Source organism: Miscanthus floridulus, chromosome 13, assembly GCF_019320115.1.
Source record: "Miscanthus floridulus cultivar M001 chromosome 13, ASM1932011v1, whole genome shotgun sequence".
In the NCBI taxonomy this organism is placed as follows: domain Eukaryota; kingdom Viridiplantae; phylum Streptophyta; class Magnoliopsida; order Poales; family Poaceae; genus Miscanthus; species Miscanthus floridulus.
Genome location: NC_089592.1, coordinates 24,474,918 through 24,501,956, shown reverse-complemented (window position 1 = coordinate 24,501,956; position 27,039 = coordinate 24,474,918). Strand labels below are relative to the sequence as shown.

General features: G+C 42.2%; 1 long non-coding RNA gene across 2 annotated transcripts in view; it reads left to right on the top strand.

The window, feature by feature from the left end:
• LOC136500912 (uncharacterized) overlaps positions 1-26,209 on the top strand; it is a 185,893-nt gene extending 159,684 nt beyond the window's left edge. The window contains exons 1-3 of one of the 2 annotated variants that reach the window (XR_010770128.1): positions 25,722-25,771; positions 25,855-25,924; positions 26,021-26,209. This is a non-coding gene — a long non-coding RNA (uncharacterized lncRNA). Of the gene's footprint in view, positions 1-25,721; positions 25,772-25,854; positions 25,925-26,020 lie in introns of those variants that run through there. The other variant, XR_010770127.1, reaches the window with a different exon arrangement.
• Positions 26,210-27,039: the final 830 nt, after the last annotated feature.

Here is a 27,039-nt window from a genome sequence, read left to right as displayed (position 1 = left end):
CATTTTGCGATGTAGATGCATGTGTAACTTTATATGTTGGACTTTATTATGATTTTATATGTCATTTTTATCTTAAAATCACATGATGATTTGCATATATGTTTGGATAAACAAAAGTTAAATTATTTCATAAAAATCACGCCTCGCTCGTCCTCGCTGGAGCACGCGCCATCCTCGTCCCCAGCGGCTTACGTGATCTTAGAATTAATTTTTCCATGAAATGAAAAACTTAGAAAATAGTTAGAAAATTATAGAAAATCCGTACTAGTTGAACTTGCGGACCGTGTTCAGCTCGGCGAGCATGTTCTCTGCCGAGCGGTAACGGACGTCAAGGAGGAGCTTTGATTTTACGAGGGAGAGCGGCAACGGTCGTGGAAGACCTGTTCCCTTCCTCGTAGAATCGGAGCTCTTCCTTGGCCAAGTACGGTGCCGTCCGGTGGAGAAATGCTCGTCGAGATGATCACGTAAGCAAAGTCAACCAGTACGGATGGTTATTTATTGAAACATATTTTTGAGCTATAATTTGATGGATATTTGATAACTTCAGACCTACAAATGTCATCTACAAATGTTACTATCTTCGGCAACCTAAACGCCCGCGAGCTCGCCGATATCGAGCAGGTCACTTAGAATTATTTTTTCCATGAAATGAAATACTTAAAAATCATGCCTTTTATTTTTTAGAATTAAATTTTCCATGAAATAAAAAACTTAGAAAATAGTTAGAAAATTATAGAAAATCCGTACTAGTTGAACTTGCGGACCATGTTCATCTCGGCGAGCATGTTCTCTGCCGAGCGGTAACGGACGTCAAGGAGGAGCTTTGATTCTATGAGGGAGAGTGGCAACAGTCGTGGAAGACCGTGTTCCCTTCCTCGTAGAATCAAAGCTCTTCCTTGGCCAAGTACGGTGCCGTCCAGTGGAGAAATACTCGTCGAGATGATCACATAAGTAAGGTCAACTAGTACGGATGATTATTTATTGAAACATGTTTTTGAGCTATGTGATTTCTATGTCATTTTTAGCTCAAAATCACATGATGATTTACAATAGTAAAATCACTTAATAGTTTGGTATTTTACTATTATACATAGTACATATTTCATGGTTTAGTTAGATAAATAAATAATTTTAGTTTTGTTTAAATATATTATTTTAGAAAATGTGAAATTTACACTACTTTGCAAAAATAAGTATAGAAAGTAGATGACAACTGGTACCGGATCCTCAGCCTCTCGTTCGGTTACGAAACGACTGAGGCCAGAACTCCCTCTCATTATCTGCGGCAAGTGTAAGCAGAAGATTATGATGGAGTACCGAGTCAAGAGACAGGGACCCAACAAGGGTCGTGTTTTCTACAAGTGCCCGGATCGCGATGTGAGTTTCTTACGCATTTGATTATTATGGCTAATTGACCTACTTTTCTTGAATATTTTTGACTAAATATTTTTTGGCTTTAATTTCAGTGGGAGGGCAATGGATGCGATGGTTGGTACTGGGAGGAAGATTATGCTACATACGTGCAGAATTCGGGTGCGCTTGAGGTAGCGACTGCTGATGATGAGGCAGTGAGCCAGCAGGAGAAGCTTATTGATATTCAACAGAAGAATGATTTGTCTGTTTTAGTTGCGTACGGTCACGAAATAATTATGTTACTGAAGTGCATTGTAGTTTTAGTTTGTTTAGTGATAGTTGGGATTGCTTACGTTGTAGCCAGGCTTAGTTAATTAATCAACCGTGTGTGTAATCTATGTTGTGTAATAAAATACTTAATTATGTTCAAGGTTTTCATAATTTGTCGTGTAATGCAGATTATGTCACGCCATTGGATGTGCAATGCCGATCGCCGCTCCCAAGACTTTATTGAGGGCGTGCACTATTTCTTAGGTGTGGCCGAGGCAAATAAGCGGGATGGTTTCATGTGCTGTCCATGTGTCATATGTAAGAATTTAAAGGAATATTCAAGCTCAATGAGTCTTCATTCACATTTGCTTAAGTCAGGTTTCATGTCAAACTATATATGTTGGACTAAGCATGGAGAAAGCGGGGTCATGATGGAAGAAGGTGAAGGAGAAGATTTAGACATTGATGACATTATTGCTCAATATGGTGCCTTTGATGATACTACAATGGGGGGAGATGAAGAAGAGGTAGCGGCAAAAGATGATCTCGGTGATGCTCTTGGCGATGCCATTCGTGATGCACATAAGAATGCGAAAGTGAAAAAGAGAAAGTTAAGTTCGAGCGCATGCTTGAGGATCATAGGAAGTTGCTATACCCAACGGCCGAAGAGGGGCAAAAAAAGTTGGGTACAACACTGGAATTGCTATAGTGGAAGGCAAAGAATGGTGTATCCGACAAGGCATTTGGGAATTTATTGAACCTCATAAAGAAGATGCTTCCGAAGCCAAATGAATTGCCCACTACTACGTATGAAGCAAAAAAGGTTGTCTGCCCTTTGGGATTAAAAATCTAGAAGATACATGCATGTCCTAATGACTGCATCCTCTACCATGGCAATGAATACGAGAATTTGGATGAATGTCCGGTATGTAAAGCAGCGCGGTATAAGATTAGGCGCGATGATCCTGGTGACGTCGAGGGTGAACAATGTCCTAGAAAGAAAATCTCTGCCAAGGTTATGTGGTATGCTCCTATAATACCATGCTTAAAACGTTTGTTCAGAAATAAAGACCATGCAAAGTTGTTGCGGTGGCATAAAGAAGACCGTAAGGTAGACAATATGCTGAGACACCCAGCTGATGGGTCCCAGTGCAGAGCGATAGATAGAGAATTTCTAGAGTTTGCAAATGAGGCTAGAAACTTAAGGTTCGTCTTAAGTACAGATGGTATGAATCCTTTTGGGGAGCAGAGCACTAGTCATAGCACTTGGCCAGTTACTCTATGTATCTACAACCTTCCTCCATGGTTATGCATGAAGCGGAAGTTCATTATGATGTCGATCCTCATCCAAGGTCCGAGGCAACCTGGCAATGACATTGATGTCTATCTGAAGCCATTAGTTGAAGAACTTCTAGTTTTATGGAACAAACCAGGTGTACGTGTCTGGGATGAGTACAAACAAGAACACTTTGATCTACGAGCAATGTTGTTCGTAACAATCAATGATTGGCCTGCTTTAAGTAATCTTTCAGGTCAGACAAACAAAGGATATAATGCATGCACACATTGTTTTGATGACCTTGACAGTATATATTTGAAAAGATGTCAAAAGGTCGTGTACCTTGGCCATCGTCGATTCCTTCCTTTGAATCACCAAGTAAGAAAGAAAGGTAAGCATTTTAAAGATAAGCTAGACCACTAGAAGAAGCCTCATAACCGAACCGGGGAAGATGTACTCGCAATGGTCAAGGATGTGAAAGTAGTATTTGGAAAAGGACAAGGCAATGAATCTATTCCCAAAGATGCTAAGGGACACGCACCCATGTGGAAGAAGAAGTCCATCTTTTGGGAGCTACCCTATTAGCAAGTCCTAGAGATCCGCAACGCAATCGACGTGATGCACCTGACAAAGAATCTTTGTGTGAACCTGTTAGGATTCATGGGTGTGTACGAAAAGCCAAAGGATTCACTTGAAGCACGACAGGACTTGCAGGGCATGAAAGAACGAGACAATCTTCATCTAGAGAAGACAGATGATGGACGCCATTACTTAAGTCCTGCTAGCTACACGCTTAGCAAAGAAGAGAGGGACAACATGTTCGAATGTCTAAGCAGCATCAAGGTCCCATCAGGATTCTCCTCCAATATAAAGGGTATAATAAATGTGCTAGAGAAGAAATTCCTAAACTTAAAGTCCCACGACTGCCACGTGCTTATGACGCAATTGCTTCTAGTTGCTTTAAGAGGAATTCTACCTCCACATGTACGTCTAGCCACCGTGAAGCTATGTGCATTCCTCAATGCAATTTCTCAGAAGGCAATCAATCCAATGGAACTAGCTACTCTACAAAATGATGTGGTTCAATGTCTTGTTAGCTTTGAGTTGGTGTTCCCTCCATCCTTGTTTAATATCATGACACACCTAGTTCATTTGGTGAAGGAGATTAGTATTCTTGGACCTGTGTTCTTACATAACATGTTCTCCTTCGAGAGGTTTATGGGAGTCTTGAAGAAATATGTGAAAGTCCATTCTAAGCCTGAAGGAAGCATCGCTTAGGGCTATGAAACAGAGGAGGTCATTGAGTTTTGTGTTGACTTTATTTCTAACCTTGCTCCGATTGGCGTTCCCGAATCACGACACGAGGGGAGACTCAGTGGTAAAGGAACTTTAGGGAAGAAAACATATATTGGCATGGAAGACGATTATTTCAATAAAGCACACTACACAGTTCTTTAGAACTCGTCATTGGTGCATTCGTACATCGAGATACATAAGGAGTTCTTATGATCCAAGTTTCCAGGGAAGACTGAAGCTTGGATTAGGCGTCAGCACATGGAAAGTTTCAGTGGTTGGTTGCGAAAAGAATGTCAAGGCGATGACAATATTGATGAGCAACTGTATTTGTTGGCTAGGCAACCATCATGGCATATCCTCATGTACCAAGGGTACGAGATAAATGGGAATACATTTTACACAGTTGCCCAAGATAAAAGGAGCACCAATCAAAATAGTGGTGTTCACATAGATGGCACAGATCCAAATGAGAATATACAAACATATTACGGCCGCATAGAAGATATATGAGAACTAGACTACGCACCTAATTTTAAAGTCCCTTTGTTCCAGTGCCAATGGGTGAAGCTGATCGGAGGAGGGGTAACAGTCGACAAAGAGTATGGAATGACAACAGTGGACCTCAACAATATTGGGTACAAAGATGAACCATTCGTCCTTGCTGCCGACGTGAGTCAGATGTTCTATGTGAAAGACATGTCTACAAAATCAAAGAGAGGAAAAAACGAAGACATCAACTCAATGATCAATGAGCCAAAGTGTCACATAGTTCTTTCTGGGAAAATAAATATAGTGGGAATTGAAGACAAGTCAGACATGTCAGAAGATTATGAAAGAAATGTCCGAATTCCACCCTTCATAATGAAGAAAGATCCAAGCATCATGTTAAATGATGAAGACACTCTATGGTTACGACAAGATCATAACCAAGGGTCATACGTCAAGAAGAAATTCACTGTTGTGCCCGCATGATACAACGATGCACTGTTGTGACATAGTTTTAGAAAGTCTATGAGATTCAAGAATTTATGACCAGTGTTTGATAAAACTTTCTCAAATAGGAAAATGAGCTATGTAACAATTGTAGATTTTGCTGAGATAATCAAACTTGGTATTCGGAGATTTTTCATCTGAGGTCATTTAGTGTCTCATTTGAGAAAGTTTGACCAAGTCAAATGAAAAAACAATACTTTGACTCTAGTATTATGAACTCTAAATGACATCAAATTGAAAAGTTTTGAAAACCAAGTTTGTTAAAATCATCAAGATCTACAATTGTTGTTTTGGTCAACTTTCCATTTGAGATAGTTTCGACGGTTCAAATTTGTGATTTTTAAATTTTAGCGCTTACAAACTAGTTTTCGGAACTCTAGATTGTCTCAAATTGAAAAGTTTTGAATACCAAGTTTGTTCAACTCATCAAGATCTACAATCCTTATATAGGCCATTTTTCATTTGAGAAAGTTTGAACAAAATATAGTTCAAATTTCACAAGTGTGTGACATAGTTTTAGAAAGTCTATATGAGATTCAAGAATTTGTGACTAGTGTTTGATAAAACTTTCTCAAATGGGAAAATAGGCTATATAACAATTGTAGATCTTGCTGAGATGATCAAACTTGGTATTCAGAGATTTTTCATCTGAGGTCATTTAGTGTCTCATTTGAGCAAGTTTGACCAAGTCAAATTTGGTCAAATGAAAAAACAACACTTTGACTCTAGTATTATGGACTCTAAATAACTTCAAATTGAAAAGTTTTGAATACCAAGTTTTTTAAAATCATCAAGATCTACAATTGTTGTTTTGGTCAACGTTCCATTTGAGATAGTTTGGATGGTTAAAATTTATGATTTTTAAATTTTGACGCCTACAAACTAGTTTTCGGAACCCTAGATTGTCTCAAATTGAAAAGTTTTGAATACCAAGTTTGTTCAGATCATCAAGATCTACAATCCTTATATAGACCATTTTTTCATTTAAGAAAGTTTGAACAAAATATAGTTCAAATTTCACAAGTGTGTGACATAGTTTTAGAAAGTCTATATGAGATTCAAGAATTTGTGACTAGTGTTTGATAAAACTTTCTCCAATGGAAAAATGAGCTATGTAACAATTGTAGATCTTGCTAAGATGATCAAACTTGGTATTAAGAGATTTTTCATCTGAGGTCATTTAGTGTCTCATTTGAGCAAGTTTGACCAAGTCAAATTTGGTCAAATGAAAAAACAACACTTTGACTCTAGTATTATGGACTCTAAATGACTTCAAATTGAAAAGTTTTGAATACCAAGTTTGTTAAAATCATCAAGATCTACAATTGTTGTTTTGGTCAACTTTCCATTTGAGATAGTTTGGACTGTTCAAATTTGTGATTTTTAAATTTTGACGCCTACAAACTAGTTTTTGGAACCCTAGATTATCTCAAATTGAAAAGTTTTGAATACCAAGTTTGTTTATCTCATCAATATATACAATCCTTATATAGGCCATTTTTTCATTTGAGAAAGTTTGAACAAAATGTAGTTTAAATTTCACAAGTGTGTGACATAGTTTTAGAAAGTCTATATGAGATTCAAGAATTTGTGACTAGTGTTTGATAAAACTTTCTCAAATGAGAAAATGAGATATGTAACAATTGTAGATCTTGCTAAGATGATCAAACTTGTTATTCAGAGATTTTTCATCTGAGGTCATTTAGTGTCTCATTTGAGCAAGTTTGACCAAGTCAAATTTGGTCAAATAAAAAAATAACACTTTGACTCTAGTATTATGGACTCTAAATGACTTCAAATTGAAAAGTTTTGAATACCAAGTTTGTTAAAATCATCAAGATCTAAAATTGTTATTTTGGTCAACTTTTCATTTGAGATAGTTTGGACGGTTCAAATTTGTGATTTTTAAATTTTGACGCCTACAAACTAGTTTCGGAACCCTAGATTGTCTCAAATTGAAAAGTTTTGAATACCAAGTTTGTTCAGCTCATCAAGATATAATATTGTTGTTTGGGTCAACTTTCCGTTTGAGAAAGTTTAGAGGATTCAAATTTATGATTTTTAAATTTCGACACCTACAAACTAGTTTTCGGAACCCTAGATTGTCTCAAATTGAAAAGTTTTGAATATTAAGTTTGTTCAACTCATCGAGATCTACAATCCTTATAAAGACCATTTTTTCATTTAAAAAAGTTATAGAACAAAAATACTATATTTTCTTTATTTTTATAGGTCGAACAAAAATTTCCTGTCATTTTGGTAAAAAAACCGAGAAAAAATTGAAACATTGACGTTACAATAATATGATAATAAATTTTCTATCGAATAATATTAGTTTTATTAATTTTAAGTTACAAATATATTTTTGCATTAACAAAATGCTTAGTATTAGTAACATTTATATTCTATATTCATAAAAGAAATTAAAAACTTTAGGTTACAAAATTTTTCTATTTACAATAAATAATTATTTAATCAATAGTATTTTTAAAATAAATATTGTAAAGTATTGAAGTTGCTATAGAATTAATTAGTATTAAACAAGGAGAACAAAATCAAAATCCCAGGCATTTCCATTTACTTTGGCGGGCTGCCAAAATTTTTAGACCTTCAGTCCCGGCCCAGGCCAGGAACCGGAACTAAAGATCCTTTAGTCCCGGCTGGTAAGCCGAGCCGAGACTAAAGGGTTGGGCGGACTTGTCCACCCAAAAATACCTTTAGTCCCGGCTGGTAACACCAACCAGGACTAAAGATCCTTTAGTCCCGGCTGGTAAGCCGAGCCGGGATGAAAGGGTTGGACCTTTAGTCCCGGTTCGGCTTACCAGCCGAGACTAAAGGATCTTTAGTCCCGGTTGGTGTTACCAGCCGGGACTAATGGGTCCCGGCCTATATATATCGAACGGTTCCTCTGTTCATCTTCTACTTTTCGATCTACAACACGTCGATCTCGTCTCTGCCGCGCCCGGCCGCGTCGAGCTCTGCCGCGCCGCCGTCGTTGTCTACCCACGCCCGGCCTCGTCGTCGAGCCCCGCCCAGCGGCCGTCGAGATCATCTCCGCCGTACGTCGTCCTCGCGCGGCTCAGCTCAGCCCCGTGGCCGGCCAGCACGCCCGCCATGGCCATCCGCCCCTAGCCTGCTAGCGCTCGCCATATTTTTTTAGATACTTTTTAGATAGTTTTTTAGATAGTTTTTTAGGTAGTGTTTGATATATATGTTAGATTAAAATGTATTAAAATTTAATTAGTAGTTTATTCTTAGTTTTTAGATAGTTTTTGATATATGTTAATTAGATTTAAATGTATTAAAATTTAATTAGTACTTTATTTAGATAGTTTTTATTATAGTTTTTGATATATTTAGTAATTATTATTCTATCTCTCTCTATATATGTGTTAGATTTAATTTTGATTTAGTAATTCTATCTATGTATATGTGTTAGGTTTAATTAGATTTAGTAATTAATTCTATCTAGAGATTCTATATGTATACATATATATGTACTTAATTATTTCTATGTGTATATATACATGTACTTAATTATTTCCATGTGTTGAGAGAGAGAGAAAATTGTGTCTAGAGAGACATTCTATGTGTTATCACATGCATATCTAGAGATATATACATATGCACTTATTCTATGTGTTGAGAGAGAGAGAGAAAATTGTATCATTCTATGTGTATATATACATGTACTCATTTCCATGTTTTTGGAACGAAAGTATTTTTGATTCGATTCCAAAGCCTATACCTTATTATTGTTTATCCTTATGAAATATTATGTGTTATTATATTTAATTGGATTTAGTAATTCTATATGTGTTATCACATGTACTTATGTTATGTGCCATAGTAATTCTATCTATGTGTTATCTTGAAGATATAAATGGCTGCTTTGGATGATAACTTGAATGATAACATAATGGTGGATATAATCAACGCCGGCACCAATGCGGATGTAGATGACACGAGTCAGTACTTTGCTGATTATGAGGATATCCGAAATATCCCGGTGGTTGAAGATCAACAAATTGTCGCGCAAGAAAATACTGGCGAGGTATATTCGATTATCTATCATCTCTTATAGATGCATGCGTACGTATATTTGTTGTTAATCGTTGTGTTTCTACTCATGTAGCCGGTCTCTGGATCTACATCAACCACCGGTAAGAGTAGGAAAGTCCGAGGGCCAAAAAAGCCATTAGAGGGCCGTTTCATAATATCAGAATTCGACACCGACACCGGCAAACCATTGGGACCACATGCTCAGACATATGTCAATCAATGTGGGTTCATTGTAAGGGATAGGATCCCAGTTAGTGCTCGTGAATGGAAGCAGAAGATATCCGCTCCTAATGTTAGTTTTGTATCTGATCGTGACAAGAACCTAGCTTGGAGAGATATCACTCAGCATTTCACATTACAAGCAGATGATGCTTTGAAGGAGCTAGTGAGGGATTAGACAATGAAGAAGATGGCAACATTATTCTAGAGTTGGAAGAAGACATTGTATAAAAAGTTTATCTTGAAGAATGAAACGCCGAATTTCAATGCTAATGCATTTGTCAAGTTGGAGTCCCATTGGGATGACTTCGTACAATACAAGACATCTCAAGAGAGTGAGGAACGTGTGATGAGGAATCAGCAGAATGCCCGATAGAAGCAATACCATCATCACATGGGATCAGGTGGTTATAGGAGTGCTATTCCCAAGTGGCAGAACCTAGAAGCAGAGATTACTGCCAAGGGAATCATACCTGAAACAATAGAAAAGAACTGGCCTCAACGCGCGAAGAATTGGTTCTACGCTCATGGGGGAAGCCTAGACCCAGACACTGGCAAGCTAATTTTTGGCCAAAAAATTGAGAGAGCAACACAGAGACTAGCTCGTGCTAGGGAAGAAGCTGATAGTGGTGTTTTCAAGCCCAACAGAGAAAAGGATAAATTGACATATGCCCTAGAGAATCCCAAACACGGTGGTCGAACAAGAGGCTATGGGGCGGTTCTGTGGCTATAAGCATTCCTAGCAGACAAGGATACCTATAGAAGCTGCTAGAGAAAGAAGGATGAGGAGGCAGACCGAATCCGTGTATTGGAGCAATTTGTTAATGAGTCACGACAAGGATTGCTTGAATCACGTGAACGAGAAAAATCTCTTGAGGTAAGAATGCAGGAGGAGATCAAGAGGCAAGTGCAGCTAGCAATGAGTCAAATGCAATCGCAATCAACACCGAGAGTCACCATTAGCACCGTTGGTCAGATGAAAAGCAGTTGTGCTTCCACGGAGCTGCCAGTTATTCAAGGTGACGCTGGGTTGCGCTTCCCTATTGATGACATTATCGAGCCTCTAACAACATGTGAGCTACACATTCCAGATGGTAATAATGCATCAATCATGGTGGCTATCGGGGTTGTATCTCTAATAGACCGAACGAAGACACCAAGAATCCATGGGTCAGTTATTCAACCTGGATATGCTAGCGTCTCAGTCGATAGAGTGCTCAAAGGTTACAGCAATGTTCCTCTTGACATTGAAGGCGGTGATGGGGAGAAGACACTAGAAGAAGCAGAGAAGACATTTATTCAATGGCGCAAACGCTTCATCATCATTCCTGGGGCACCACCGCTTCCCCTACCTCACCCTAGGTACGAATGAAAGTGAATGAAATATTATTTTCCATTAATTTTATATTGGCTTCAAAAATAATTGACCCACAACTTATTTTTGTAGCAGGGTCTCCCCCAGCCTAGCCCAATCATTCATTCCCCATCTCATCACAACATCACGGGGGGCGAGACAACTTCATCCCCACGGCGATCTCCAACTCCTACACCGGCCCCATCGCCTCCACAACGATCTCCAACTCCTACACCGGTCCCACCGCCTCCACAACGATCTCCAACGCCTCCACACCGGACTCCAACACCGGCCTCACCGCCTCCACGTTGGTCTCCAACACCGCCCCCACCCCCTCCACAGCGATGCACTACAAAGACGTCTAAGGTCCCGGCGGCAAAGAAGACCCCCAAAAAAAGAGTTATTTCTCAAGAAATACTTCCTGAAAAGACTGATGAGCAAATAGCAGCTGAAGAAGACAAAAAAGTGAAAGATTTTTTTATAGATATCCAAAAGCAGAGACAAGCAAAGCTTAAGGAGAAGTCATACTTTTACATACCACGAGATCAGCTGAGGCAGAAGGTCGAAGCTCACAAGAAAAAGATGCTTGAAGTTCGTAAGCCTCCACCACTATCAGACTATGACCGCTCCCTCATGAAGTCACATGATGCACATAAGAAAAGGAAAAGAGCATCAGGGAAGGATGTCCCATAGCTCAGACAACAGAAGCAACCAATGCAAAATCTTGTTGTTGCTAATGAATATGGTTCCAACATAGAAGTCTATCGACCAGACAACTTTGGAGAAGTGTCGGTTCAAGACCTTAATACTTTTTTTGAACAAACTGGTTTAACCTTGGATCAATTGATGGGCAAAGCTTCAATCTAGAACCTGGAAGTTGATACCTAGAAGACTTATGAATTTGGCAAAAGTTTGTACAACCCTGCGGCTCTGAATGAATTGGGTACGCAAATGTACTTGCTCAACAAGTGGTACATGCAGGCGTGTGGTAGGGGTGAGCAGTGGATCTTTGTCAGATTTAGAGACCATCATTACTTCCATGGCGATGACATCTTACATATTAGTTTCGAAGAATTGCATCAACTATACCACTTGGACGCTCTGGATAAATCAATCATTAGCTCCTTTTGTTTGTAAGTGATTCTTACTTTTATTTAATAAACTCACTTCCATGCGTACGTGTATATAATTATCCTCACATGTGAAAGCATCTAGGCCCCTAGTTGGGTTTCGGTGGTTAATAACAATACAAGATTACTATGACTAACGTGTGTTTTGTAGATGCAATTAAGTTAGGTCATGGTAATGGAGATCGATTGGGCAATCGAGGTGATCATGCCCCTACGATGGAAATCATTTCGGTTTTCAAAGGATGGACGACAAGGTTAAGGATGACTAGTTCTAAGTGTCAATTGGAGTTGGAGTGACACTTAGAGTAGTTTAGGACTTTGTTTTTCCTTTGGCCATACTATTAAGGGGGGTATGGACGGGTAGCTTGACCTAGTTGAGTCTAGTGAGTTAGGTGTGGTGCACACTTGTTAAAACTAGCTCTAGGTAGCTCCTATGAATGCCTAAGATCCTTTGGAGCAAACTTCATTCACATATGATCGAGAGTTGGAAGTGAATGGAGGGTCAAATGCTGACCGGACGCTGGCCCCGGTGCGATCGGATGCTGGCCGCAGGGTCCGGTCAGTTCATTTGATCAGCAGTCTGCATTCGGTGCGACCGGACGCTGGAGAGGTCAAGTGATCGGACGCTGAAAGGCAGCATCCGGTCGACTCCAGTAAGGTTCCAGAGAAGGGAATCTGTGACCGGACGCGTCTAGTCAGTACTGACCGGACCCTGAGGGTTCAGCGTCCGGTTGAGTCCAGTAAGGTTCCAGTAAGGGTTTTATGCGACTGGACATGTCTGGTTAGTGCTGACTGGACCCTGCTTGTGTTCGATCAACTCATTTTTACTGGTTCATGGGTTGAACTGATCGGAGCATCTGGTCAATACGACCGGAGCGTCCGGTCACCCCGCAGAAGCTTATAACGGTTCGTTTTTCAGGCTGCCTTATAAATAGAAGCTCCACTCGTGTGTGGAGTGACTTTTGCTCATTCCAACAGCTGAGAAACACGTTTGTGAGTGCCAAGAAGAGCAAGGTACTAGTGAGGTGATTGAGATTTGAGAATCCAAGAGAGTAGCCTCATTAGTGAATCAAGAGTAGCCAAGTGTGCATCCATCTTCTCATTAGGCTTCGTGTGGTCAAGTGAGAGTTCGTGCTTGTTACTCTTGGTGATCGCCATCACCTAGATGGCTTGGTGGTGATTGGGAGCTTGGTGATCACCCGGCAGAGCTTGTGGGTGACCCAACTCAAGTTGTGAGCGGCTTTGGATGATTCACCGCGATGGAGTGTTGAAAAATCAACCTGTAGAGAGCACTTAATCCTTGCGCGGATCAAGGGGGAGCTACACCCTTGCGTGGGTGCTCCAACGAGGACTAGTGGGGAGTGGCGACTCTCTGATACCTTAGCAAAACATCGCCACATTCCTCTCTCTCTCTTTACTTTGAGCATTTACTTTGAGTATTTACTTTGAGCAATTCAATACTTGTCTTTACATTCATAGAATTGCCATGCTAGAGTAAGTTTGGAACATAGGTTGCAAGTCCTTTGTGCATTAGTTTGATAGAAACACTTTTCTAGGAATAAGGGGTTAATTGAGCTATCCGTAGGATTTGATTATTGCAAGAAAATTTAGAATTAGCCCAATTCACCCCCCCTCTTGGGCATCATGATTCTTTCAATTGGTATCGGAGCCTCGTGCTCACATTTTTAAGCTTAACCGCTTAAAGCAAGATGTCTCACAGGGATGTACCTCCTCCTATCTTTGAGGGAGATGACTTTCCATATTGGAAAATCTGCATGGAGGCGTACTTAGAAGCTCTAGACGTTGGTATTCTTAGAGCCACCTCACAAGGCTTCCCAAAACCTCGGGATGCTACTAACCTACAAGGCGATGAGGTTAACTATGAAAAATGGAATGCAAAGGCTCAAAACACCATCTTTAGAGGCCTTTGCAAAGATGTGTTTAACCGTGTAAGGAACCACAAAGACGCCCATGCACTATGGTCGGACATTTGTGTGCTCCATGAGGGAACCAAGAGTGAGCGTGAGGAACGCTATCATCTTGTGATTAAAAAGCTAAATTCTTTTGAGATGCTTCCCAAAGAAAGTGCTAATGAGATGTATTCTCGTTTAAATGTTCTTGTAGAGGAAGTCAATGGGCTTGGACTTACTCAAATGTCACCATCCGATGTTGTGAGAAAGATCTTGAGTGTCCTCCCCATTGACAAATATGGACATATTGTGACCATGCTACATCAAGGTGATCTTTCCACCGCTACACCGACACAAATCTTGGGGAAGATCAATGCTCATGAGATGTACATGCACATCACGCCACAAGATGGCTCATCCTCTACAAAGAAGAAAGAGAAGGACTTAGCATTCAAAGCTAGCCAAGATAAGGGCAAAGCAAGACTTGAGTATGAGAGCTCAAGTGATGAAGATGATGAAGAAAGTCTTGCTCTCATGGTGAAGAAGACCACCAAGATGCTAAAAAAGCTAAACAAGAGTGGCATCAAGTTTGACGGCAAGAAGAAGAAGTTCTTCACTAGCTCAAGAAGAAAGCCAATCTCTGAGATGGATTGCTACAATTGTGGCGAACTTGGCCATCTAGCACATCAATGCACAAAGCCCAAGAAAGACAAGTTCAAGAACAAGAACAAGGGCAAGAAAGATGACTCAAGCAATGAAGATGAAGATGAGAAGAAAAAGAACAAGCCATACAAGAAGAGAGATGGCAAGAAGAGGGACTTCCACAAGAAGAAGAAGAGTGGAAAGGCCTACATTGTCGATGATTGGCTCACGGACATTGATTCATCAAGTGGATCATCCGATGATGATAGTGACAATGAGAAGGTGGCCGCCATTGCTATTGATCTTGCATCTTCACCGCTATCATCGCCATCATCCTCTACACACCTATGTCTTATGGCCAAGGGTGAACGCAAGGTAACTAAGAATGATGATAGTAGTGATGATGAGCAAGCTAGTGATGATGATAGCGATAGCAATGATGATGACTCACCTACATATGATGATCTTGTCAAAATACTAAGAAAATACACTAAGATCATTAGAAAGAGTAGAGCTACAAATGAAAAGCTTGATGCTAAAAATGATTCACTTTTAGCAAAATGTGACACATTGGAAAAGGCCAATGATGAGCTTAGAGAAACAAATGATGCTATATCATCCAAACTCAAGGAGCTCAAATCTTCTAAGAAAGAGCTTAAAGATAAACATGATAAACTTGAGTGGGTGCACAATGAGCTCATCACTAGCCACAATAAGCTAAAAGATAAATACACTACTCTTAAGATCAATCATGATACTCTTGTTATTGCTCAAGAATTTTTACCAAATGAGCCACATGATGCTACTAACCATGTTGTCAAGATTGATATAGCTACTTCATGTGATGATTTAATTGATGAAAGCATTGAGCATGGATCTAGTAGCAAAGGCAAGCAAGTGGTTGAGTGCAATGACTATGATGAGTATGTCAAGCTCAAGAGTGATAATGAGAAGCTCATGAAAGATCTTGAAGAGATGAAAATCCACAACACCATTGTGCTAGAAACTCTTGATCATGACAAAGAGTTGATCCTTGAGAATGAGAAGCTCAAAGAAGAAAACAAGAAGCTCAAGGAAGAGAAGAACAATGATGTTCTCAAGGAAGAGAACAAGAAGCTCAAGATGGAGAAAGAGCATCTCAAGGTGGGATTGAGCAAGTTCGCTAGAGGCAAGCATCTCCAAAGTGAGCTACTCATGAACACCGCCATGAAGATGGATAGAAGTGGGATTGGATATGTGGCAAGTGTAGAGAACAAGAAGGCTCAAGCTCAACAACAACAATCAAAGCCAAAGCCAAAGCCAAAGAGATGTTTTGAGTGTGGACAAGAAGGCCACTTTGCTCATGAGTGTCAAACTCCACCGCCACAACCCTTGCCCAAGCATGCTAGACCCTTTGCTTTCAATGCTCACTACATGCTTAGAAAAGATTCTAGTGGAAAGATGAAAGTCATGTTCTTAGGACCCCCCAACAAGAGTAGACCTAAGAAGATTTGGGTGGCTAAGTCACTTGTTGAGAAGGTGAAGGGCCCTCAACAAGTTTGGATTCCTAAAGTTTGAATCTCATGTGTGTAGGTGAACTACAAGACCGGTGGAAGTCATTGGGTTATTGATAGTGGTTGCACTCAACATATGACCGGTGATCCTCGTATGTTCACCTCACTAGATGAAGAGGTAGATGGGCAAGAGAAAATAACATTTGGAGATAACTCAAAGGGCAAGGTTAAAGGATTGGGCAAAGTGGCAATATAAAATGATCATTCCATCTCAAATGTGCTATATGTTGCCTCATTGAGCTTCAACTTGCTATTCATTGGACAATTGTGTGATCTTGGCTTCCAATGCTTGTTCACCGAGAAGGAGGTTGTTGTATCCAAGGTAGATGACAATCAAGTGATATTCAATGGATTTAGATACAACAACTTATATCTAGTTGACTTCACCTCTGAAGATGCAAATTTGAAGACTTGCCCATTCACCAAAACAACACTTGGGTGGCTATGGCATAGAAGACTTGCTCATGTTGGGATGAGCTCACTCAAGAAGCTTATGAAGAATGATTTGGTGAGAGGGTTGAAGGATGTGAAGTTTGAGAAGGACAAGCTTTGTAGTGCATGTCAAGCCGGCAAGCAAGTTGCAAATACTCATCCAACCAAAGCTTTCATGTCAACCACAAAAGTGCTAGAACTCCTACACATGGATTTATTTGGACCAACAACATACAAGAGTTTGGGAGAGAATCTCTATTGTCTTATGATTGTGGATGACTATTCAAGGTATACATGGGTGTTCTTCCTTCATGACAAATCCAAAGTTCCATCTTGCTTCAAGAAGTTTGCCAAGAGAGCTCAAAATGAATTTGAAGTGAAGCTCAAGAAGATTTGAAGTGACAATGGGAAAGAATTTGACAACACAAACATTGAAGCCTATTGTGATGAAGTTGGGATCAAGCATGAAGTATCCGCAACCTATACTCCTCAACAAAATGGTGTAGTTGAGAGGAAGAACCAGACTTTGATCACTCTTGCAAGAACAATGCTAGATGAGTACAACACCCCCGAAGCTCTATGGGCGGAAGCAATCAACACCGCATGCTATGCATCAAACCGCCTATTCCTTCAAAAGTTCCTTGGCAAGACACCTTATGAGTTGCTCAATGGGAAGAAGCCGAACGTCTCCTTCTTTAGGGTGTTTGGTTGCAAATGCTACATCTACAAGAAGCGGCAACACCTAGGGAAGTTCCAAAGACATTGTGATATTGGTTTTCTTGTTGGTTACTCATCGAAGTTCAAAGCATATAGAGTATTTAATCATGCCACCGGCTTGGTTGAAGAAACATATGATGTGGAATTTGATGAATCTAACGGCTCCCAAGGAGCACATGATAATCTTGATGATGTAGGTGATGAACCATTGAGGGAGGCTATGAAGAATATTCTGGTGGGAGACATCAAGCCAAAAGATGATGAAGATGATGTACAAGTCATTGATCAACCCTCTTCATCAAGTGTGCCACAAGACGGTGAAAAATATGGGAGAGTAGAAAATGAAGATATTCATATCTCCCATGAGCAAATGGTGGTTCAAGCACAAGATGTTGATGCTCCACAACCTCCTCCCCAAGTGGTCAATAGAAGAAATACACCTCTCCTACAAGATCATCCACAAGATCTCATCATAGGGAGTCCATCAAAGGGTGTAATGACTCGATCTCAAAAACTTACTTCATTTATTGCTCATCACTCTTTTGTCTCTTGCTATGAGCCTACCAAGGTAGAAGAAGCTCTAAAAGATCCGGATTGGATCAATGCCATTCATGAAGAGTTGAACAACTTCACTCGCAATGAAGTTTGGACTCTTGAAGTGTGACCAAAAGGTGCAAGAGTCATTGGAACGAAGTGGGTGTTCCGCAACAAGCAAGATGATCAAGGTGTTGTTGTGAGGAACAAGGCAAGACTAGTTGCAAAGGGGTTCTCTCAAGTTGAAGATTTGGATTTTGGAGAGACCTTTGCACCAGTTGCAAGATTAGAAGCCATCCGTATCCTTCTTGCATATGCATCACATCATGAAATGAAACTATATCAAATGGATGTGAAAAGTGCATTCTTAAATGGCTTTATTAATGAACTAGTCTATGTTGATCAACCTCCTGGGTTTGAAGACCCTAGATATCCTAATCATTTTTATAGGTTGTCCAAGGCACTATATGGGCTTAAGCAAGCCCCAAGAGCTTGGTATGAGCGCCTTCGGGACTTCCTTATTGAGAAGGGCTTCACCATTGGGAAGGTCGACACCACATTATTCACCAAGAAGCTTGATGGGCATATCTTCATTTGTCAAGTATATGTTGATGATATCATCTTTGGATCATCAAATGAAGACTCGTGCAAAGAATTTGGTGAATTGATGTCGAAGGAGTTTGAGATGTCCATGATTAGTGAGCTTACATTCTTTCTTGGTTTTCAAGTCAAGCAAATGAAAGAAGGCATCTTCATCTCTCAAGAGAAATACACAAAAGATCTTCTCAAGAGATTCAAGATGGATGAATGTAAGCCAATCAAGACACCAATGCCTACCAATGGACATCTCGACCTAGATGAGGGAGGTAACCCGGTTGATCAAACTCTCTACCGTTCTATGATTGGTAGCCTGTTATATTTAACCGCATCTAGGCCTGACATCATGTTTAGTGTGTGTATGTGTGCTAGATTTCAAGCTAGTCCTAAGGAAACACTTAATTGCCATAAAAAGAATCCTTAGGTATCTTAAGCACACACCAAGCATTGGCCTTTGGTATCCCAAAGGAGCTATATTTGAGTTAGTTGGCTATTCCGATTCGGATTATGCCGGATGCAAAGTTGATAGAAAAAGCACATCCGGAGGGTGCCATTTGCTTGGTAGATCACTTGTGTCTTGGTCCTCCAAGAAACAAAATAGTGTGGCCTTGTCCACCGCCGAAGCGGAATACATTACCGCGGGTGCTTGTTGTGCACAAATTTTATACATGAAACAAACTTTGCTAGACTATGGTGTAGTTCCAAAAAAAGTACCTCTTTTGTGCGACAATGAAAGTGCGGTAAAACTTGTAAATAATCCGGTTCCACACTCTCGCACCAAGCACATAGATATCCGCCATCACTTTCTAAGAGATCATGTTGCTAAAAATGATATATCACTAGAAGGTGTAAGAACCGAAGACCAATTAGCGGATATCTTCACTAAACCGCTAGATGAGGCTACATTTTGTAGATTGCGGAATGAGCTCAATGTGCTTGATTTTAGTAACTTCACTAAAAATTGAGCTTGTGTTGTCCCTTGTATTCATTGTAATATACAACATGTTTAATTTTTGGCAATGCATATAGGGCTTGTCTAACATGGTTAAGATAACTGCCGAAAAGCGTGTGAAGAAGCTTAACCTTGGATCAAACTTGACAAGCAACTAGATTTACTTACAAGTATTGCATATGCATGAATGTTGTTTTGTCGTTTTGTTCCATTTGCCCTCTTATTGCCTATTTTCTTAAAAAGAATTATAGCCTAAGGCAAAATATTTTGAAAAATATGAGGGCTTGAGAGAGGTCACTCACATCAGTCCCAATTGGTGTTTATTTGGATCTTATTCAAGTTGGGACTTGATTGGGAACAGGCAGCGTGAAGGAACTTTGATGTTTTGCTGGAAAAGGTGCACCGGACGCTGCACCGGACGCTGCTATCCAGCATCTGGTCAGTTCACAGGAGGTGAACTGCTGGTGAAGGAGTGACCAGACGATACGCTTGTGCGTCCGGTCAGGAAGGGATCCAGCGTCCGGTCGATTGAAGGAAGAACAGGCTGTATTGACCGGACCCTGCCTGCGTCCGATCATGGACCACCGGACGTGTCCGGTCCTGATTCCAGAGGAATTGGACCTCTCTGGAATCGACCGGACGCTGGGTGGTAGCGTCCGGTCGCTACCACCAGAGCGTCCGGTCAGTGGATTTCGTGTGTCATCGGGACTCCTTCTCCGTTTCCTTATCTATCGCGTTTGGGGGACCTATTTAATTCATCTACCGTACCCCTTGGTAACCTATTCAGCCGAGCCCTAGCTAGCGCCGCCATTCCCACGCCCAAGCCACCGCGCCACCGCAGCTCGCCGCGCCGCCGCAGCCCTGTGTCGAGCTCCCTGTGCCAGCCACGCACGCCACCATGCCTCCCCTACCTGCGCTCGCCCCTGCCTCGCTCGCCACTGCGCCGCCATAGAGGAGCCTATAGCCGAGCCTCTCTGCGCATCTAGTCCGCCAAGTGAGCCTCCTCGCACGCTCGCCTGACTCAAGTGCCTCCAGCGACTCAGCGCCACCGTCGGTTTCTCTGCCACCGAGAGCAGTTGCTGTGCCCTAGTTCTCCCTCCTCACTGGTAAGGGCAAATCCGTTTTTCTCAAATTGCTTCGCGTATGACCTAGTTCAAATCTCAATGCATTGACCTAAATCATCTAGGGCCGCTGAATTCTTCAAGGTGGTTCGCGATCCCTAACCCTAGTCGGTTCCAAGGTTCCCCGTGTGACGTCTTTTCTTTTCCCAGATCGCTGATCGTCAGGTAGTTTACCCATCGTCTCAATTTCGCACCTACATTGCTTGCTTCCTAGGTCTTTCGCATCTATTAGATATATTATATTTATTCGTATATCCATCTATTCTATCGTACAGTGAGTCGGTGTTGTTGTGGTTCTTGTGGTAGTTGGCAGTCAACTCGGAGCCAAGCTCGCGAGTAAGGATCGAGGCCAAGCCTCGGGAGTGTCAGTTTGACAGTTGATCTTCATCAGCGGCAGTTCATCCTCTTGTCAGGTCAAATGGCTCACACCAAGAACGTTGGTGGTGGCCCAGGTGATGATGACTGGAGGCCCCCGCCTCACCAGCCTGCAGGATCGAAAGGCAAGGCAATGAAGCAGGTGACATCCAAGAAGCGCAAGTACCCCAACGCAGAGACAACGAGAGCAGCAGCTGTTGTAGAGGCCGCAGAGCGTACCAAGAGAGGAGGCGCTCGTAGTGGTGTTGTCATAGCAGATCCACAGCTCACACCAGCACAGAGGCAGCAGTTGAGGAGGCTGAGCGTCGTCATGGTGGTCCACCAGGGTCTGTCATGATGGCAGGATGTCGAATGGCCATTGAGGAGGCTCGACCTCAGGGGGAGTCCCAGCAGGAGGCACAGCAGCAGCCCCCACCAGCAGAGCCTCAGCCAACTTAGGACACTCAGGAGGGTTAGCAGGCCGAGGAGACCATGCCGGCACCCCAGCTACGCCGCTCTGGTCGTACCAGTGCCATAGCTCCACCGAGGCTAGCTACATAGTGTAGGGGTTCACGCCCACCGCCCAGACCACAGGGTCCGCCTCCAGTGGTCCACCTCGACTTGAGGGCTGCCACAGCCAGACAGGTTCACCAGTTGAGATTTGTTGAGTTCGATGTGTGGTTTCCTCTGAGGAGGGATGAGAGAGCAGCAGAGGGGTTCTACACGCCGCTCCAGGAGGATTTCTATAATGCCTATCTCAACAGTGGGGCAGTGTTCAGATCTCAGAGAGTCTGCAGTTTGGAGTCTATTGTGGTAGCAGCTGGAGAGCACATCCACCCCTACTTGTCATATTTGCTGGGGCTCACAGATCTGATTGGCTGGACAGGAGTATATGTACCATCTTGGGTCCGGTAGTTTTATGCTTCACTCTATGTTGATCTGCATCACAACTTCATTCACTTTGCATTCAATGGCAGAGATTATAGGGTGATGAGCTTCAGGGCCTGGGAGATACTAAGACTACAGGATCAGCCTGTCAAATTGCATGAGGTATGTTATGGACAGCAGGAGCCTCCTAGGCATCCTCATGGAGGGTTGGTGCCCCCTACAGATCTGGTGCGACATTGCTTCAAGGAGCCCTTTCGTGAGGGGTCGAGCAGGAACCCTAGTGACCTTACTCCTACAACGCGAGTGTTAGAGGCCATTATCAGGAGGACACTGCTTCCCAGGTTGGGATATAGGGAGGGTCTGACTCGCTTATAGCTCTGGCTCCTTAATGCCCTGATGCAGTAGACCGTGTTCGACATTTGGGACCTCCTTCTATTAGAGATGGAGGATACCATTGTTGAGGGCTTCAAGGGTCATCGATAGCTTCCTTATGCACATTGGGTCACATTCTTGATGCTACAGTGTGTGCACGTCAGGACCCCAGAGTTGGTTGCAGAGTATAGGGCTGCCACCACAGAGTTTCCCGCATATAACATGGCACAGAGGATCAGGCACAGCACTCCACAGGCACCAGCTCGTCCCAGTCGTCGTCCAGATATTCCAGAGTCAGTAGCTCAGCAGGACGAGATCATTAGAGGCATTGCCGCCACAGAGGAGGAGCAGCTTGAGGCACAGCAGGGGATGACCGAGTCTAGTGATAGCTCGGATGATGACTATCTACCGATTCCTCAGATGCCTCCACACAGACATGATGCAGAGGCCGACAGTTCTAGCTTAGCTCCACTAGCACCGTAGATGGACCCCGCATTGATTGCCATTTTTGAGCGGATGTAACAAGATCAGGCATGACAGGCATAGGAGACCGCTGCCAACTTCGCACAGTTCCAGGCTCGTCAGGACAAATTCTAGAGGCAGCAACAGCTTGTCCAGCAACAGCAGTAGCAGATGCATCAGCAGCAGATACTCATGCAACAGCAGCTTATGGGCTTTATGCAGCATGTAGTGATAGCACTTGGGGCCCCATTGCCATAGCCTTCGCCCTAGCTTGCTCAGCCTGCCTCCACCACGATGACTCTAGCTATACAGCCCAGCGGGCTTCAGAGTCAGGGATAGCCTCTAGCTCAGTTTGCTTCATATACAGTTCAGGTGTCCCAGTGGTTGTCCTCACCGGTGGTTGCCCCACAGTTCACTCCATATCACACGGGCTTCTCACCAGAGTAGTCACCCTCGCTTTTTGTGCCTAACACGTCAGTCTCTAGGAGTCTTGGAGCATCCTTCAGCGAGTTGACCGGCATGCCTACACTGCCTCATATGCATACCGTCGGTCGTTCTATAGTAGCCCCAGTCGCAGTGACTACTCAGAGGCTCCCCTCGTCTGTCGCCTCTTCAGATCCTATGATAGACATTCTAGCAGCTTCACAGGCAGCACCAGCCCCAGCTCAGACCCAGACCGCTTCAGTGACACTTCCTGCTACAGAGGGTCAGTTAGTTTAGAGTTTAGGGTCAGATGATGATGGTGCCCAGTTCCAGCTTGCTCCACGTACTTCAGCGCCCAACTCATCCGCTGCAGCCCCGCCGACCGACCCTTAGGTTTTGGTGTTTGACACCAAAGGGGGAGAGGGTTCGAGTATGTAGACTCAGGGGGAGCGAGTTTTAGGGGGAGCTAGTTATCTAGTAGTAGCTTATTATATACATTTGGAGTTTTATCTGTGTGATACACTATTACTATTATGCATTCATGTGTTACTTTCATGCATACTATTATATCTATGTGATAGTGCTATCTACGTGATTGTGATATTTGACATGTGTGCTCTTTACTTTGCATTTTTTATATGTCATATCACTTGTGTAATGCTCATTTGCCTTTGCTTCCATGTTTATACTCTGATGAAAATGAGCTTTGTTATTTGTACTCATGCTTAATTCATATTCTTTGAGTACATTGTGTTGGCTTGGGTCATATAAGCTTGACTAACACTTTTGTTCTTATCGACAAAAGCTTATATGAACCAAGCCCGTCAAAAACCTCACTCTTTCACATACTCGAGGTGGTATTGTCATCAATCACCAAAAAGGGGGAGATTGAAAGCATCTAGGCCCCTAGTTGGGTTTTGGTGGTTAATGACAATACAAGATTACTATGACTAACGTGTGTTTTACAGATGCAATTAAGTTAGGTCATGGTAATGGAGATCGATTGGGCAATCGAGGTGATCATGCCCCTACGATGGAAATCGTTTCGGTTTTCAAAGTATGGACGGCAAGGTTAAGGATGACTAGTTCTAAGTGTCGATTGGAGTTGGAGTGACACTTAGAGTAGTTTAGGACTTTGTTTTTCCTTTGGCCATACTATTAAGGGGGGTATGGACGGGTAGCTTGACCTAGTTGAGTCTAGTGAGTTAGGTGTGGTGCACACTTGTTAAAACTAGCTCTAGGTAGCTCCTATGAATGCCTAAGATCCTTTGGAGCAAACTTCATTCACATATGATCGAGAGTTGGAAGTGAATGGAGGGTCAAATGCTGACCGGACGCTGGCCCCAGTGCGACCGGACGCTGGCCGCAGGGTCCGGTCAGTTCATTTGATCAGCAGTCTGCGTTCGGTGCGATCGGACGCTAGAGAGGTCATGTGACCGGACACTAAAAGGCAGCGTCCGGTCGACTCCAGTAAGGTTCCAGAGAAGAGAATCTGCGACCGGATGCGTCCGGTCAGTACTGACCGGACCCTAAGGGTTCAGCGTCCGGTCGAGTCCAGTAAGGTTCCAATAAGGGTTTTATACGACCGGACACGTCTGGTCAGTGCTGACCGGACCCTGCCTACGTCCGGTCAACTCATTTTTACTGGTTCGCGGGTTGAACTGACCAGAGCGTCCGGTCAATACGACCGGAGCATCCGGTCACCCCGTAGAAGCTCATAACGGTTCATTTTTCAGGCTGCCTTATAAATAGAAGCTCCACTCATGTGTGAAGTTACTTTTGCTCATTCCAACAGCTGAGAAACACGTTTGTGAGTGCCAAGAAGAGCAAGGTCCTAGTGAGGTGATTGAGATTTGAGAATTCAAGAGAGTAGCCTCATTAGTGAATCAAGAGTAGCCAAGTGTGCATCCATCTTCTCATTAGGCTTCGCATGGTCAAGTGAGAGTTCGTGCTTGTTACTCTTGGTGATCGCCATCACCTAGATGGCTTGGTGGTGATTGGGAGCTTGGTGATCACCCGGCGGAGCTTGTGGGTGACCCAACTCAAGTTGTGAGCAGCTTTGGGTGATTCGTCGCGACGGAGTGTCGAAGAATCAACCCGTAGAGAGCACTTGATCCTTGCGCGGATCAAGGGGGAGCTACACCTTTGCGCGGGTGCTCCAATGAGGACTAGTGGGGAGTGGCGACTCTCCGATACCTCGGCAAAACATCGCCGCGTTCCTCTCTCTCTCTTTACTTTGAGCATTTACTTTGAGTATTTACTTTGAGCAATTCAATACTTGTCTTTACATTCATAGAATTGCCATGCTAGAGTAAGTTTGGAACATAGGTTGCAAGTCCTTTGTGCGTTAGTTTGATAGAAACACTTTTCTAGGCACAAGGGGTTAATTGGGCTATCTGTAGGATTTGATTATTGCAAGAAAATTTAGAATTAGCCCAATTCACCCCCCCTCTTGGGCATCTTGATTCTTTCAACATGTAACTTATATTTATATACAGATTCCAGATGTCAGAGCTCCAAAGAATACAAGACACCAGTGTTGGCTTCATTGATCCTTATATCGTATTCAAAACCGATATTATTGTCAAGGAGCACTGGGTATCTGAAGCACAGACAAATATCATGAAGTTCTTCGTAAAGCAGCACGACAAGACAACAATACTTTTCCCGTACAACTTTGAGTAAGTGTTAATAATAATGTAGTCTACACATTTTATGTAATATCAATACAACTTATATGCATGTACGTGTGTGTATAAACCAATGCAGGTTTCACTAGATACTCATTGTCATTGAGTTAAACTATTATTGAGAAAAGAGCGGGCACTATACTAAGATATGATAGACATTATCCAGGGGTAATTTCGATCTCTCGCGTACAACTATTATTGAATAGACTTTGCCATAATTTATTAACGATCGTACATTATTGGTCGCACAGGGTTTGGAAAGAGTTTATTCGGCAACACCGCAAGGATTGCAAGGCACCACTTAATGTAGTTGAAATACCAGTAAGTTGTACTATATATACTTCCCCACGTATTTAATTACTATATCATACTTCAATTTACGTGTGAGATGATGAGAATAATCTTCTTCTCGTACAGTGGTGTTTGCGGCAGCAACCAGGTAATAACTTGTGTGGATACTATGTTTGTGAATTTATCACCACACACATAAGAAGAACTCTTGAAGATGTCCTCAGAGTACGTATATATCAATTTTTTATTTATTTTTAAATGAATATATATATATATATATATGTATTAATACTTTTCCTTTTATTTCAAATGCAAGACTGAATGGTTGAAACGAAGGGTCATGCAAAAAGACCATCTGAAAGCAGTTCAAGAGTCAATAGCAGGATATCTTCTAGAAAAAGTACTAAATCCCAACGGCGAGTTCTACTTTGATCCTAAGGAACTAATGATGTAAATTAAATGTTTATTGATATCGTTATTTTCGAGAACAAGATTATGAAAGTGTTGTATATATACATATATATATCTATAATATATATAGTTTCATACTTTATTCGAATATAATAATGCTCAAGATGAGAATTAGATGTAATTATATGCGTGCGTGTATTTATATTAGCAGCGTAGAATACATACATAAAAACATATTATATATTAAACAAATATGTGTAACTGAACTGAAAACAAATTAAACAAAAAAAAGAAAAAGAAAAGGAACCTTTAGTCCCGGTTGGGGTTACCAACCGGGACTAAAGGGTGCGGCCACGTATGCTCGGCTAGAGGGCCTTTAGTCCCGGTTGGTAACACCAACCGGGACTAAAGATCCCTCTTTAGTCCCGGCTCGATGACCCGGGACTGAAGGTTCCACCTTTAATCCCGGGATCGTTGTCCCGGTGCGGTAACCGGGACTAAAGCCCGTTACCGTTCGGGACAACAAGTCCATCCTGTAGTAGTGAGAAGTCGTACTTTTTTAGCTAATGAACAATATTTTTCTCACACAATAAATCAGTCAACGGTACTTTTAGCCATGACTTATCAGCCAAGCAAACAGGGCATTGGATGATTGCATGGCCCAACTCCTTTCCCTCCATTCCATGGCCTCCGCCCAACAAGCCAAACACCAGTAGCCCATGCGCCCGTTACGT